At 33.9% G+C, this 15,805-nt stretch overlaps 1 protein-coding gene across 17 annotated transcripts in view; it reads right to left on the bottom strand.

The window, feature by feature from the left end:
- Window positions 1–15,805, bottom strand: part of LOC128679928 (focal adhesion kinase 1-like) — a 111,066-nt gene that overhangs the window by 45,949 nt on the left and 49,312 nt on the right. For 8 of the 17 annotated variants that reach the window (XM_053762443.1, XM_053762458.2, XM_053762445.2 and 5 more), the window contains exon 1: window positions 6,220–6,349. The exons of the other annotated variants lie outside the window; for them this stretch is intronic. The gene's annotated coding sequence lies outside the window, so the exon portion shown is untranslated. Of the gene's footprint in view, window positions 1–6,219; window positions 6,350–15,805 lie in introns of those variants that run through there. 17 annotated transcript variants of the gene reach the window in all.

Genomic DNA, 15,805 nt, shown 5'->3' with positions numbered 1-15,805 from the left:
TTCACACACGGATCACAGTCTAGCTAATATTACGAACATAAAAATACAGCTAACATTACGTAGTTAAAAATAAAAAATCTATTTGTATATATAAAAGTAAAACTGTAATGAAATCACAAACAACTGGGTTCGATTTTGATGACTGTACATCCAATTATTTTGTAGATATTATTTTCGTAATTGAAAGTTGAATATTCAAAACTTGATGTTGGCGAATTAATTAGTAGGCGAAACGCGGGAAATCGATGACACAAGCGGCAGGAAGAATTCCCTGTATCACCTGACTCACCGAGGCCTTTGAATCGACGCCAATTCGCAATTAAAGGAGTGTCTGCAGTTAGTTGGCGTAACACGATAGTATTGTCTCTTTGACTAATGATAATATCAAGAGACTTGTATATCTTTTTGTCGTCATTTAAATTTTATATTTTTCATAGAAAGCTCGAAGTGGCTAGGAAATCAAAATCAACTAATTTATTCATAAATTAGACCTCAACAAATACTCATTCACGTTATATTTACGAAAGGTACAAATTACTAGGATTTTAGAACATAAATAAAAACATATATATTAAAAACAACTGTCCAGTAAGGCATCAGTGAATATCTTGTAACTAATAAGGTTATGCTGATTCCTGCAATATAAGAGCATGAAGATGTAGGTACATGTGAAAGGATTATATTTGAGAAATATCAGAACCACATATATATAAGTCTGTGATCAGAACGCTAACGACATATTAATTTACACGGAATCGTAATTGTAAACAAAGACAAAGCTAAAAACCCGCTCGTAGCAATTTCGTTAATGGAAAGTGGAAACTGTTCGAATTGGGAGCAATGACAGGATGGCAGGTCTAAAAACACTTCCACCCGTATCTCCAGATATTAACTGTCAAATTGAGGCTAAGTTGTTAGACGTGGACGTAGAAGTTTAATCACGCTATTAAGACCGAATGAGTCACGCTGGTGCCTGCAATTTGGCGGATTGGACAACTTCAGCTGACCGTTAAGTAACAAGGAATGATCGGGATATTAAGCTAAGTGATTGGTCGCTGTTTGTTTTAACAACATATTTAATTACGGATTAATATTAGGATGTGTATTATTGTTATCCATTATAAACGGCTAAATGATTTTAATGTACATTATTATTATGTTTATAAAAATAAATACTACAATTTGTCAACGGCAATGCGCGTGCGACACTCCAGGTGTTGCAGGCGTCCATAGGCTGCTGTGACCACTCACGCCACTAACCATCTGGTGGACTTATACTTAGTAAAACAGGAATAAAATATGTCTAAAATGTTTTTCCTTTCATACTCATCTACACAGATAAAATTATTGACATTAACAAAAAACATGGAATTTCGCAGGGAGATTCCATGCATTAAGATTATATGTATAATCGTAAATGAGCAATTTTGGATTTCTATTCAGCGGAAGATACGAGTGAAAATCGAAATTCACGCGCGTTAAGTCATATTATTGTATGTAAAGATACATTTAGTATATTGAAATAAATAAAGAAGGAAAAATTTGAATAAACCACAACACGTCAGAGAAACATTTACTTCAAACAGATAAAATGCGAAATAAAATACAGATCATTTTTCAATCCCATATAGAGAAGGGCGGAAAGAGAGCTCGGCGAAGGTAATTCAAACGGAGTGTAATTAAAAACATTTACTTAAACAGATACCGTGTTAATATCGCTTTCATGCACGCATTTCACGACAAGTTTTTGTTATTTCCAACTGGTTTCTTTCAATTTCTTTTATTTCTTCGCGAAAAATAAAAAAATATATATTGTAACAGATTATGCCACAATAAAATTTATTATTACATAATGTATCTATTATAAAGTAGTTTTCCAAATGCAGTCACAGTTGAAGAAAATGTTGGCCACCGTAATCCGTTTGATGAACTGTGACCACATTACAATGTGGTCACATAGTTATAAAAAACTATAAGACTTTCCACTAAATTCAAAGTTCTTTATATAGTGTAGCATAATCTGTTACAATTTTTTTTTCGTTAAGAAATAAAATAAATTGATAAAAATGGGATGGTGGCGCTAGTGTGCAGATCTAGCTAATCAATGAAAGTGAAAACCAGTTGGAAATAAATATAAACCGGTCATGAAATGCGTGCATAAAAGCCATATTAACGCGAACGACACGAAAAAGGATAATAACAAACTTTCGTCCTTTGAAACCTGATTTTTATGCCGGCTATTATACACCGTCGTTGTACAAACAGTTGGACAAACTTTGGCGGATTGGATATCCATTGCCGGTACTTCACTGCGGTAAATAAAAGCTCTCATACAAACTACGCAATGTTCATTCATTGGCGCCGGCATCTGACTGAGATCGGCGATAGTGTGTAACCGGTATAAAACAATGTATTTAAGTACGTCAATAAACTTGATTTTGATAATGTAGTAGCGGATATTAATTGAGATATAAGGATTTTTTAATTCCGACAAGTTAATTTAAGAAGTAAGTTAAGACAAATAATGTTTTTGTAAATGCCGTGATAATATCGTGTTAAAGAAATTAATTAAAATATACAATGTAACGTAAATAAGGTCAGAAGATAAGAATGAGACATACCGCCTTGTTTCAATTGATGACCAATAAATAATGCTATACGTATCAATACGACGAATTAGTCGAAACTAATCCTTGCAAGGATTATATATATTATAAAAATAAGGCTCCTTGTCGCGTCTGTCTTTCTGTCTTTTTGTATGAACTCGATAAACTCATAAATTTTAATACGGTTTTCAACAATAAATAATGGGAAGTGTATGATTTATATAATGTATAAAAAAATTAAATAGAGGTTAGCAATTGTAGAGAAGCTAAAAGGAAAAAACGACACAAAAAAGATGTACAGGCAGGAATAAATAATTTTACCGAAATTACTATTAATCATATCGCGTTTTAGTATAAACCGGTTAAAGTAAGTAGACAAATTATTAAATGCTGACACAACGATGACTGGGAAACAAGAAATAAGATAAAGGATAATTGGAAGAAAAAAAATGTAAACGAGGAAAATTATAATGATAATGATAAGAGTGATCTTTAAGATAGCACAGACGTTTAACGATCTTTTTTACATTTTAAATTGCCCGGCCTTTTTAAACGTTGCTTTGCATGTCAAAATATACTTAACTCGTGAGATGTTGATAATGACACATTTAAAGAAGGGTAAAATCAAATGTCTAATCAATATTTTATCGTTCCTATAAATAAAACTTTTTTTTTATCAAATATAATTTACTCATTTTATTTACATACAACTTAAATCTTAAAAGCGTAAATCTAAAACTATTTTCCGAGTTTTTTCTTCCATCATCCCATAAAATATGGGACATATAATTGAATAACAAAAAAGAGGTGGCCACAGCACATTGAGCTAAATTAAAATCCCTTAAATGGAACACTATATAGTCCAAAAAATTGAACTAAAACAAGGGCCCTTTCTAAGAAGAAATAAAGTGCTAGTATTATTACTATTGACTTGAAGTTGCATTCTTCCTTCAAGAGTACTCGTGATTTGCCACAAGCAAGTGAAAAGCTTGATCTTAAAAGAAAGCTCTTGGAATTATAACTCCAAAAACAATGTAGCTCAACTTAGCTTTATAAAGATCTAATGATGTTTTGTTACATACATTTACGATAAAACATATTTTCATAGCTGCTGTCAGGCCCCATGGTAATTAAAACAAAAAATTTAACACCTAGGGGCGTGTTGACTAGAGCCAAGTTATTTTTAGTCAATGAAGCTAATTTAATGGATGAACTAACGTGCCATAATAACATTAATAATGTTATATGGCACGTTAGTTCATCCATTTCGTTCTTTTGATAATGTTTAATATATAATACCTGTTCTTAAAACCTACGTCACCTTAAAAATTTTAGTTACAGATTTATGTGATATGACATGGGACCTAACCATGACCACAAATATATTGCAAACATACACGCAAATGTTGTCAAAGTTACAGTTAAATAAAATGTAAAATGATAAACAAAAAATACGTCCAAATTCCATGAGATTAGGCCACTTGGCCAAATCAACACTCAACAAGATTATATCAAAGTTAGACTTCCTCATTCTGGAAACAGAATTGAGAAATTCACAACCTCAGTTTTGTAACACGATACGGTTAACTTCTTAGTCAGTTAGTATAATCCTAGACTGTGACTCAGAGTCTGGGACCTGTTTCTGTTTGACAACACAAGGAACATAAATATGAGTAAAAAATGAGACATCGTGGAGTTTTCGTTACAGCCGGAGTGCCGGTGAAAATAGAACAAGGAAGAGCTCTCGGCGGTTTTCGTTCGATGTTGAAATTGTCTGTCAGAGAAATGAATTGATATAAATCGTTTTGTATTAGCATCATGATAGCCTGGAGAATCATGTGGATTAATTTTGATAAAAGAAATTATAAGAGTGTTACAAACGAAGCAACATAACAAACAATCCATTATGTTTACAATGACTTCTATTGTAAGATCTTAGCAAAATGACGCTTACATACAAAGGACGGAGCTTTCACTATTCAATAGCTTCAAAGTCCAGATAGTATGATGGTCCAAATTTAATACGTTTGGACCATCATACTATATATATAATCTTAGAACGATAAATAATGCCTTCGGGACAAAAACAGCTACCATTTGATTCATCAAACGACTTGTAACAGTCTTAAAGCTATTATTCTATTTGTGGCTTTCACTTTAATTCCACGAGATAGCTTTGATCCCGTCTGTGTCAATAAATATTAGACCAATGATAAGATCAGCTTACAATTTTCTAATTTTAAAAAAACTTTAAATTACTATCGCCTCCTCTTCCGTGGGAATCCCGCATTTGATTTAAATTTAGCTCTTTAAATAATAATCTCCAATATAAATGGTAGTTGATTAATAGAGGGAGGCAATTAGTGTATCCACACTAATATGATAGTAATTACAGCCAATAGAGATCCCTCTATTGGCTGTAATAATGACACACTTATTCAAATTGGTATTGGTTGCGATATATTCATGTTTTTAGGTTACGATGTAGTAGAGGGTGTTATATTTAAACTTGATTTATTTGATTAAACCAGTTTCCAAGAAAAAAATAAAAATATCGTGTAAAATCGACTGTACTGTCATATCTTTCCTCAACTGAATCAATTACTTTACCGTACCGTATATGTATGTATTTTATAGGAATGTTGTTGATGTCTTCTTTATATCGTGGGATCGTGCTCACAAATTATGAATTTTATGTGAAAACGCGAAGGCATCTTAAGCTTCCTCATGAAAGGAGTGATGGTTCGAAACTTATTTATGTGTTTACTATGTATTTTTATGATAGCTGTTTCCGTCTGCTCGTTGTGTTCAAGAACTTATTGTTTTACGTTCTTTTCGTAGTATGTTATATATTTTCTTTCAGCTTGTTAATTATACTCAGTTACTATGATGTTTTTAAAATTTTGTACACACGGGTACATAATTACCTTGTTTGTACATAAAACATTTAATGTTACGATCTCTTATATGTTTCAAATTGTCAGCTTTAACCTTTACGTTTATTCGACAGACGCAATTTAAATACAATCGATGGTTTTACTAAACACCACACTTACTACAATATTTACATCTATCGTAATCGTGCTAAAAGAATTTAATTCGGAGATAAAATGTCATTGATTGTTAATGGAGTCATTAACGAATCCAGCCACATGTCAGTCCCCTCTAAATAATAAACAAATTCTAAAAGTGCGCCCGTTAGGGCGACGTCTACCGCAGTTAAAATGTCTCATTCTATTTCCGACCCTCGCAAACAAGATAGACGAACAACTCGACAAATATACTCATCTGATCTTGTAGGATTTTCTTGGGAAAAATATCAAATCTTTGTTTTGACGTTCCCAGAATTTGTAGCGCAAAAACTGGTAGCAAAAAATTTTAATGATCAGAGTAAAACATATGTATATATTTAATAAGATACAAAGTGTTATTTATAAAATATAGGAAGTGGATTAATATTTGCAGGTGTCTTTAAACATATTAGTATCATGTTTTAACTTAGCGCACTGTGTCTGTCGAAACCTATAGCTAATTACAAAAAAACAATCTGGTCAAAGAATCATAACTGGCAACTAATAAAACTTTAAGTATCGTAATAAAAATATTAAACCACCATTCACAACACACAAAACAGACGTTAATCGATAAACTTCGTATTCAAGTTTCGAATTCGGAAAGATCGCATCGCTATTCAAATATCATCGTAGACGCCTACACAGATAGAAGACCGCGCCGCGCGCGCAGCGGTCTGAGACTGGCTGGAGACATTGAGACAGAGCCTCGCGCACGCATCATTCATCATTTATCTTCCACACCATTCACACTTTTAACATAATCTGATGGGAGAAAGAGACAGATGTAGAAAGTAATATTTTTCTGCGGAGGCGTAATTTCACAAGGCTCGTTATAATGAAGGACGATTTACAAAATGTAATCTGAATAAATGTTGGTAAATAAGAAATGCGCCTCATTTTTGTGAAATGTCACATCATCCTAATAGCTAAATGGCTTCAGCCAGTTGAGAATGAGCATGTTCTAATTTGTATACTTATTTACAACGAGCATCCTATTATCACATGGTTTATTGACTCATTCGTTGTATAAAAATAAACGAACAAGGCCGAAGCATAAACATCAGATATTATACGAAAAAAAAGTCAGCGTAGAATTCAAGGACATTGCCATTGGCATTGGACAAATAGAAGGTCAAAGATTTGAATTAGATGACTAACTGGGCGAATGAATATGGAATTTAAATGGAATTCAGTACAAAAAATGTGTATAATGCGAATGCACTCAATTATACGGATCAAATGCCCGATGTGGATGACATACAACACAGTAATGATGTTTTAGCTATTAATTCATTTCAACATGACAGCACTGCCAAATCTGAATATGTAACGGGTAAAGATAAGCCAGCTAAGAGCCATTAGCATCAATTCAATATTTTGCATATTAATTTGCGTTATACCCTATGTGTTCAAATCAACATGGAGTGTATAAGGAATACAGTATTAATGATGATAAAGAAAACTTAAATTAAATCTTAATTGTTTTTATTGGTCAACTAGATGTTGATGATGGGGCTTCGCGTCCGTGGCAATTTTAAGATAAAATATAGCCTATAGCAATCTTGGATGGTGTACATTTCTAATGGTGAGAAAATTTTTGAAATCGGATAGGTAGTTTCGGAGATTACCCGCCTTAAACATACAAAATCACAAACTCAAACGCTTACCTCTTTATAATAATAGTATATATTATATCAGAAATAGTTATAATAAGCGAAATTGAAATACAAAAACATGATTTAACCGAAGATAAAAGACAACAAGGAAGTATACCCATTCTACAACTGTCATCCACATCTCACAAGCTTCGGAAAGCAAAAGTAAATAATACAACATTAGCACCAATAAACGATAAAGATATCAATCATGGGATCGTGATCATAACTTAGAAAAATAATGTTGGTTATTGCGCGTAATGTTATTAAAACCCAATGAGGTTTGACCACAAAAGGCTTATCAGTCGTGATTGACGAGGCCTTCTGACAAGAATGTCAGGTTTACGACTGGGGAAATAAACCATAATTTCTAATCGATGAGAATATGGCGTCAAGTCATGAACTTTAAACTACACAACAATTTTTAAAACTCACTAAATATCTTACGTTTTGATCTACTATAATCTGTACACCGCGATGTTCTTTTTTATTTTACAAGATTATTTTGAAAATTATGTTTATGTCTTTGACGTTGGCCCTTATCGTCAAATACATTTTGTTATCTCCTAAGTGCAAATTTCTTGAATTAGCTACGGTTCAAATCCAATCACGCTGTAGTCGAGCGTCGTTGTCCTGTGTCCTGACTTCTGTGTGGGCTGCAGGTTATTTATAGTCAAATCATGGATTCCTTTGCTATGCTAATGCCTTTGTAGACAGCAGACACCGTACCGCCTGCTATCCATATTGTCACCATAATATAATCTCTGACAAATGTCTCTCTATCATCTTCGCATGTTCCCGATTGCATTCGGGGATAATATGCGATGGTTTTTATAAAGATTTTGATCGATGTAAAGTTAGTATAAGGGTACAGGCAACCGCACTTCAAATTTGCTTAAAACTCTGTACAATATAATACTGTATTTTGGATTGTTCGATGTGCGGTTGACTGTACACAAAGTCTATTTCCAACGTATCCCATAAACATGATGGTTAACATGTTTTAGAAGTGCGTAGGTTTTATTGCGATAGGTCAAGGGTGAGTGGTGCAATCTGCACATGTTGCATCTGTGGACGTTACTCATTCTAGTGATCTAAATTACGAGTATGAGATCGATGCGTATGCACAGAATCGATAAACGCGTTTCTTTGTTACATATACAAATGATCACTGATACATATTTTAATCTAACTTTTGTCCGCGTTTCCGTTCGCGTGAATTTCCCGCGGGAGCAGTTATTTTTCCGGTATGAAAGGTAAAAGAATAATAAAGCATGAAGAGTTAACAAACAAATAAACAAACCTACTTTCGCATTTATAATATTAGTTTACACCTTTATCAATGAAAACTAAAATAAATAACGACATTATATTTCCATATAAAGTTGCTGTATGCAATTGAAAAAAAATTAAAAGGAAACCTTTACAATATTTGACTACTAGGGTGTGAAATAAAGAAGGCAAGTTGCAATGTAGTTCCGGGATAGTTCCCCGGAAAATTATCTTTTCCACATTGACATGGATTTTTCATGGTTAACCTATATGTGTTATGTCGGCTCCAAACTATGGCGGACAAGTTCGCCAAACTTTGACCGATTCGGCATACATTACCGGTTTTTAATTGCGGTAAATAGAAGCACTCATACAAACTGCGCAATATTCATGCATTCGCGTCGGCGTTCGACGATAGTAGTAGTAGTAGATAGATTTTATAACATCGTTGTATCGTTGATTTAGTATCCCAAGCCGTGTGTAATTTGTCCATACATAAAAAAAATATGTAGTTGCTAATAGCAACACCAACAAGAGATCGGCTGTTTAATGTTAAAATAATGAAGAAGAAATAATGAAACACCAGGAAATATTAAAATAAAGTGTATTCATTTAACAATTCATTAGAAACATGTCTCAATCAATAGTAATGATTATAGATAAATGTTTTAATGAATATTCAGCATTGCTAACGGCTTGTCCGACAACACTCGCGCCTAATAGCTTATCAATCATTCCACTATGGTCTATTCCATAGTTCATAAGAACTATGTCATACAGGATGTTTGTCCTTAACGACCTCTGTGGCGTAATGGTCATCACGGCGGACTGCTACACTGAGGGGCAAGTTCGATCCCCGGTCAGGTCATGATGGGAAATGATCTCTTTCAGATTGACCTGGGTCTTGGATATTTTTCTATATATTTATATTTTATAGTATCTTTGAGTTAGTATCCCTTAACACAAGTCTCGAACTTTGGGGCTAACTCAATCTGTGCGATTTGTCCATAGACGAGTAAGTACATATAATTTATTTTTTATTTTGTTACAAAATACCTATACATAATACCTACGTACAAAGTGTTACGTACTATAATTAATGAGAAACTTCGCATAAAGGAATCTACCCAAGGTACCGTACCATATCCTTCTATTTCGTATATATTTTTAACAACCTGTATAGTGTATATGTTGCTCCCAAGCTTGGTGGACTTTTATTGATTGATGGATTATTCAAGACCGCAAGATTATCAATTAAATATGACTAACGTATTCAGATATAATACTGGATAGAACTGCTTCGAAGTCGTCGGCTGACCTTTGTCCAGAACCGGAGCAGAATAAGTTAATAAAAAAAATTCAGATTATAGTGAAGAATGATAGTAACCTAAGTCAGTCACCATCGTAATGTTAAAGTTATAAATTAAAACGAATTTAATAAAACAGAAAGGGGAGGCTGTTACCCAGCGGTGGGACCTGATAACTTTTAAATTTGGAAAATGAAAAAATTAATCTAGATTATTAATTTAAATCTGGATTTTTCTTTAAAGATCTGAATATTTAATGACTTTGAAAATACATACTATAATACGAAAGTCTGTCATCATAAATTTCATCAAAATAGGCTCAGCAGTTTAGTCGTGAAAGCGGAACAGACAGACAGATATTCGCATTTATAATAGTATGGATTACATAATTATCAAAGTACATATTTTCCACGTCAACTAACATGTGTGGGTGGAAATAAACTACTATATTATGTACTTTATTTCTTAACAAACACATCAATTGATTAAAAACACGTTTCCCTTGTGAAATATAAGAAAAATAACCAACAGACATCAAATCAAAAGCTTGTTGTGCTCAGCTACCATATAAGGAGGGACAATGACGGAAAACGGCGCAGGCGTCTCATATAAAATCATATTTGAATAACGTACAAGGTTGTCGTGCCAGTAAACTTAACAAATGTGCACACTTTTGACAATCAATAAGGTTTTTTACAAAAAAATCTTGTCATGTAAACAGTTGAGGGCGTTCTAGTTGTGAGCTGTTTTAGATCAGGTCATGCTAATCATAACACTGCATAGTCATGGAAACTGAAGTGACGTGGAAAATTTCAACTCTATAGGACAAGTGAAATTTAAGACACAAAACGGGTCAGGAGAAACTAAATGTCTAAAGACCAATTTTATCGATTTCACATGCAGATGGCGCCATGTCATAATCTGTTTTGTTGACATTTGTAATCTTTTGTACATTCAAAAAGTTATATTTAAAGGAGTTATTTTAATTTTTACCAAATATCCAGTAGATTCAGAGATATTTACGATCACGCTCAGAACATTCCCGAAGATACAGGATAACACTAAATAAATGCGATGAATGAAAGGTTAAAATGGTTCTCAACCTCTTTTCTGTATATTTATCAGAAAACAATAGTTTTCTTATTTTCCTATCGACGATGGAGGGTTTGATTGAAAATTCTTCACACTAAAAACCCAAAATAATTATAATAACATCACGAAACGCATCAAAAACCGTATAACAAAAGAAAACATGTCATTTTTGCAACACTCTAGCCATATTGTCTACGTACAGTAACACGGATATAATGGCTTCGTAACGCCTGCTTACAGTTGACTGCAAGTGAAATGAGCTCTTTACTTTGGCAATAGCAACGAATTTGCTATGAATAGACATAGGATTACGTGCTGTTTGCCGTACGTAAATTAAACCCTCAAACATTCCGTGTTTCCTTTGCAATTTTGACACAATGACAGTAATTTCGGCGGGAAGTAAACGGCCAGGCTGAAAAGGTTGTTTCATTACGTTTTGTTCGTTTAATTTCGTGTACAACCTGCAATTTGTCCTGATTTTACACGAGTTCTGCATTAGAATATAGAACGGCGGTTCTGCATTAGAAAATAATAGTTGCCTCGGAAATAACCTTCGGAAGTGAGGTATGCTGATTTTTCAGAGAGCAAACATTTCCATTATGCTGTATTAATTTATTTATTCTGTATTATGTCAAGAAATGTATGGTAATTGAGATGAAGTCCCAATTTCATTTGTAGCTCCCTAATACTAGATAATTAATTTGTACGTGAAGATGTGTTAGATGGCCTACACTTGCCCAAGGCACAATGTATCCGAAGCATTTGTCATATTAACTTTTATACCTATTTCTGGTCTCAGAGATAGCTTATTGAACTCGGGTTACTATATGCATATGACATTTCAACAAAATCGGTTCAGAGGTTTAGTTATGAAAGCGTGTCCGATTTACGCATTTAAAATTATACTACGATAAGGATGTAACCTAACTTGCACAATAGACATTGTTTACAAAAGTACTTAACATTATCACGAATTGCAAAATAGCAATCAGTTATTATATATTTTATCTAACATTAGATAAATATTTCATCGCATCGGGCTTTGCTTTGAGGTCAATAACCTGTGCTAATAAAGGTCAAACACTAAATGGAACAGATTCGACAATATGTATCATTCCTATTATGACTGTGACGCATACAGCACCTTGCTTTTTAAAATAGTGATAAATCCAACTTGCAACTGCTTTATGTATAAATAAATAAATAAATATATTAGAACAAATCACACAGATTGAGCTAGCCCCAAAGTAAGTTCGAGACTTGTGTTATGGGATACTAACTCAACGATACTATACTCTATACGAGTAACAAATACATATATAGATAAACACCCAAGACCCGGGTCAATCTGAAAAATATCATTTCCTATCATGACGAAAATTCGTAAGACGTCAAAAATGCACAATGTTATTATTATTCAAGTTTTCACTTCTGCCGGCACTCCCGATACTACCCGTTTTTTTTTCTTTCTTTTTCCAAAGCATTCTCTCAAAGAGACTCTTCTGCGATTCTGAATCATAACCAGTCTATGTCGTTGGCGAGTGGCCAGTATGTGCCAATTTTATTAAAAACTAGCGCCGGCTGTACACGTGCTAACAATGTACTCTGTTTACAGTACAGATACTATGTTTTGTATTTATAACGTAATTCTCAAGTCATCAACTTATTACACATATAGACGGTTAAAGGCTGGTATAGACCAAGTACGTTTAGCTTGGCGGCGGCGTTGGCGAATTGTGGCTGAGTCAAACAATCCAATCAATCACAATCAACAATCCTTGCATACGCATTTGGTCTGCAGCGGCCTTAACGGCATTACGGCATCAATACAAGAGAAGATTTTAAAATATTTCATTCGGCGATACTATTAGTGGATAAAAATCAATACTTTATCCATAAATTATATGTTCACTTGATATAAAGCAGTAGGATTAAATGTAATAAGCCACAAAATAAAGCAGAATGCTCAAAAAATGCAGCATCAACAGAAAAAGAACGTCATATCTGATTTTTAAACAATCACAAGTTATTACGAACTAAATATGTGGCTTTCGGAAGAAGTTTTAATATATTCGTACAAAAATCAAATCTTTTTGAAAAAATATTGCAATTTTACACACTTAGCCATTGTATTGTAACCAATACAAAATTAAATGAACATATCTGAAAACATTTGCTTTTTTGTTCGCTCATGGTGTTTCTTCATACATTCGACATGTTGCCAGGTTTCATAAAGTTTTCAAAATTAAATCATAACAACAAAGCAAGGTATTCGAAACATTGAACAATATACTCGTGAGACGACAGCCTGTTATGAACGAGCTATAAATATTTAGTTCTGCCCACACACTTATTGTTTTAAAGCGATGCTTCTTCGAAGATAGTTAACGCATGTTCCTGACTCGTGTCTCTGTGGCCATGGCGACAGATTATATAAAACTAGACAAATAAACGCAACATCGGATGACAAAATAAATTTTATAAACATATTAATATTCTATTTGACATCACAGAAATATGCAGTTAGATAATATATTTTTTTTACGGATAACGACCTCATCCAACGATATTTGTAATAGTTGGTCTAAGTGACGATTTTCTGAATCTATAATTCTGAAATAAAAACTTAAAAAATCTTCTATGAATCAGAACAATACTTGACCAAGACATATGACGTCATTGCTCAATTTAAAAGTATCCGTTCGATTTTGCTTATCTTAATCCATGCAGGCGGCAAAAATAATCCTCCGATGAGCATTGAGTTATTTGCATAGAGACGAGAATGCAGACGAATCACAATAACTTTGAAATTCAATCTGAATTGACCGTATTAAATAAAACTTTTTCACGGGAGTTGTTTCGAAATAGCCAATGTGAAATAAATTTTTATTTTCTTATTACATACCCTAAAAATTGGTAGAGAATGCATAAGATTGCACCATATTGTTATTTTAGTAAATGAAGTTGTGGACAATATACATATTTCATCACATATTTAATGAAGAATTTATATGACAACATTCGAACCTAACGAAACTATGTACACCTAATCTATTTAGATACATATGTATCTATAATTTTTCTAAAAGCACTCACATGTAAAATGGACGGCGCGTGAACTGTCAGACGTAGGAAATTCTGAAGATAACAAACGATACACTTTCGCGAAAGCAGATGAAGTGGACCACAAATCATAGCGGACGTCAGCTCTATATATTTCATTTCAATGGGCGCAATATGGTTTCAGATCGTAAATTCAGAGATTAAGCTGTGAATTGTGATCTGTTTTATGACTGGTCTCGGTGGTCCTGCGCCAGTGTAGATGGCCGTTTCGAAATTCAGCTGCGTTTCTGAACTATTCTAGCCAAATATGGCTTTTCGCCAAGTTGTTGTGCGATTCCGCACTGGAATTGGACCACTCCATATCTTGCCGTAGATGTCTAGGCGACTAAGGGACACATATATCCTAGGCAACTGACAGGTAACAATAGGCTTCCCTAGGAGGGTTGACGTCAGGCAGGCGCCCGGATATCAAATCACAGCCGAATCAATATGATAAGATTATTTTACGCTCGCCCAGGGCTTCGCAGCATCACAGCTCTGAACGTAATCGGGAAAATGCGGAGATGTGAAGTAATGTGGAGATGATCTTCGCTCTATCATTCATCTAACTTCTTTCGCAGCAAAGTTGGCACGAGTTACAGATTAAACACCTTATATTGTTTTCTACATCACCCCGGCCATTTTCTAAACGGTCCAACCAAAAGGCCATATAAACTAAAGGGCAAACTACTTAGAGTGTGTAATTAAGGCATTATAAGGTTAAATTGCCAGAGAACTAGCAACTGGCATCTCGTCTTTGTGTAAAGTTCGTGCACAGTTGTGCTTCACTGTGCAATTTGTGCTATCTCTTGCTAAACGACGCGTAATCAGTTTATTATGATAAAGGCTGAAACGCTAATGCCTTGATGAGCATAATTTAGCTAAATAGTCGTATTAGGATTAGGAAACTACGGTTCAGAGTGTATTATAACTATTGTAATATTCTCTAATGCCGTCAAGTTTCTATTAAGAACCAAGAATTTCGGAACCAAGAATCGCGAATGATTACAAATTCCGATTAAGGGAAAAATAACGACTGGAAAGGTAACATGCGATAACGAAAAAACTGACAACAACAAAAAAATAAACAATATAGGTATTTTAAATCAAGCACTGCAACGGAAGAGTAAGCAATTATGATTTGTGTGCCGTGTTTGTGCTGAAATAATATAGCGTAGGTACATATAAAACAAAAATTACATAGACAACCGGACTAAAGTTTAGATTTGGCGCCTCTTTGAGGCACCTCACAATTATATAAACATCAGTTATAAAATGACTTTAGTATCCAAAGTTTTTCCCAATAACAATTCACATTTTTCGGGCCATTTTTGACTTTAGGACCAAAATGTATCATCAGTATCTCTGTGTCATTGTGCAAATAAAGACTTCTTGAATGTTGAAATACGTATAGTTAAATACGAACCGGCAACACAAATAACTAAGTTTAGTGTACAATCAATCTATATATATTACTACAAAGAGGTAAGCGTTTGTGAGTTTGTATGTTTGAGGCGGGTAATCTCCGAAACTACCGAACCGATTTCAAAAATTCTTTCATCATTAGAAAGGTACATTACCCAAGATTACTACTATATTTTATCTCAAAATTCACAGGATCCACGGGAGCGAAGCCCCGGGCAACATCTAGTTGTGCATAAAATGATCATGCAGTGCAACTCTACGCGGTGGTAATA

This window comes from Plodia interpunctella, chromosome 22, assembly GCF_027563975.2.
Source record: "Plodia interpunctella isolate USDA-ARS_2022_Savannah chromosome 22, ilPloInte3.2, whole genome shotgun sequence".
Classification (NCBI taxonomy): domain Eukaryota; kingdom Metazoa; phylum Arthropoda; class Insecta; order Lepidoptera; family Pyralidae; genus Plodia; species Plodia interpunctella.
This window is presented reverse-complemented; position numbering and strand designations above follow the sequence as displayed.